The following is a 1,785-nucleotide window of genomic DNA, read 5'->3' as shown; positions in this document are numbered from 1 at the left end:
AAGTGGGATGGAATGAGGCAAAACGGCGCGGGCGCACGCTTTTGCTCCTTGTTTATCGGGCGGTGGAGTAGTTCTTGTTGAGATAAGAAGAAGGTCGATAACGGCGGCGAGACACGCGGGGACGCCGCGCGCGACGACTGCAACCACGCCGCCGGCCAGACACTGCCGGACACTCCGACACACAGAATATTTTGTTAACACTCATTTATTTATAGACTTAATACGACTAAAATAACACTGACAAACGTTACACCCGTGCGATGCACGAGACCACTTATAACGGAATAGGTACAAACGACGTAACTCCGATAATAAGGGAGTTTTAAGCATTTTTGTTAAATAGGTCATATTATTATGTCATTCCTGTTTCGCAGCTTTATTTTAATACAAATTCCCGTAGCTAGTAAAATTATGATTAAATAAAAGACAAAGGTACTGGTAGAGTGTTCCAGTAGAGATGCACAGGGAAAAATCAATCAAATTTAAACAGAGCTAGTGATAGAATCATAAGGTTATTAGGTACTACATTATTATAAATGGCAGTTTATACTGTTTCTGAAATTGCTGACGTAATCGCCACTAGGTGACTCCAATTCGAATTTTCTGAATAATAGAATCAGCTTCCAAAATAAAAAGCAAGACCTTCATAATGTTCTTCTTGTGACAAATAGTGAAATGGACAGATGAGAGGACACAGGATTCACATTTCATTAAGCTCTACTCCTAAGCTCCCGGTATATTGGATTTTTTCATGTTTAAGTAGGGCAAGAGTAGATATTCTCGTACAAGTATAAAGTTAAATGGACCTTTCAAGTTATATTGGTGTTTCATCCCTTTCTCGTATGTGTTTGCGAACTTCAGAATAGCCCATTTTTTGTTCAGAAAGCAATTTGCTTTCAAGGAGAGATCGTAATATCGAAATTTTATTGATATTTTGTTACGGGTATGTCGTTTTACACTTTCAGGATTTGTAACACTGTTTCACGCGATTGACAAAATATTTTCACTCTGATTCTCACTTTTTCTAGAAATTTTCTTGATTTTCAATAACTTATTATTCAATAAGCACTTGAATTATAAGATGAACCCATATTTTTTGGGATTTACCAAAGTTCACTAGTGCTACTATAAACAACACTACCACTACCACATTCGAGCTTATGAGTATCTATAGCATCCCATGTCTATAGGTTAACTTGTTTACACCACCAAGGACATAAGCTTCTGATTCCTACTTTTATGCACATACCGTACATACTCGTAAAAACAGGAATCCGTATTTACCTGTTGCCATAAATGTACTAGTAGGCACATGCGTATGATTCACATATCATGTTTGGCATTTTTGTGTGACATATCGAAAATAATCAGACAGGTGGAGAGGTGAAAATTTAAGGACCAATGGTGCAGTCCTCTTCATGGTCTGAAAGTTACAAGAATTTCTTAAAGTTGGTTTTATGATTCAGCCCCCGAAGGTCACAACTGAATCAATACTGAAAGTGACATGTTTCTAACAAAATTAGATCCGTCAAGGTCTCCATGCTTGGAAAAGCAACAAATTACTATCTTTATTTGTTCCTAATTCGTTTCTGCTGAAGTGCTTTGACATTCATAATTTAAAACTGCACTATATCAAGCTACACATGCACGGGATTTGGCTTCATTCCATTAATTAGATATATTCGACACAGAGGACATTCGCTGTTAGGATGCAAGGGCTGCTGATGCATTTTTGGCTAATGTGACTTGTTTTGAAACAATTCTATTAATAAATATATTCCTTCA

Source organism: Helicoverpa zea, chromosome 1 (assembly GCF_022581195.2).
Source record: "Helicoverpa zea isolate HzStark_Cry1AcR chromosome 1, ilHelZeax1.1, whole genome shotgun sequence".
Classification (NCBI taxonomy): domain Eukaryota; kingdom Metazoa; phylum Arthropoda; class Insecta; order Lepidoptera; family Noctuidae; genus Helicoverpa; species Helicoverpa zea.
The sequence above is the reverse complement of the archived record's forward strand: the minus strand, read 5'-3'. Positions refer to the sequence as shown.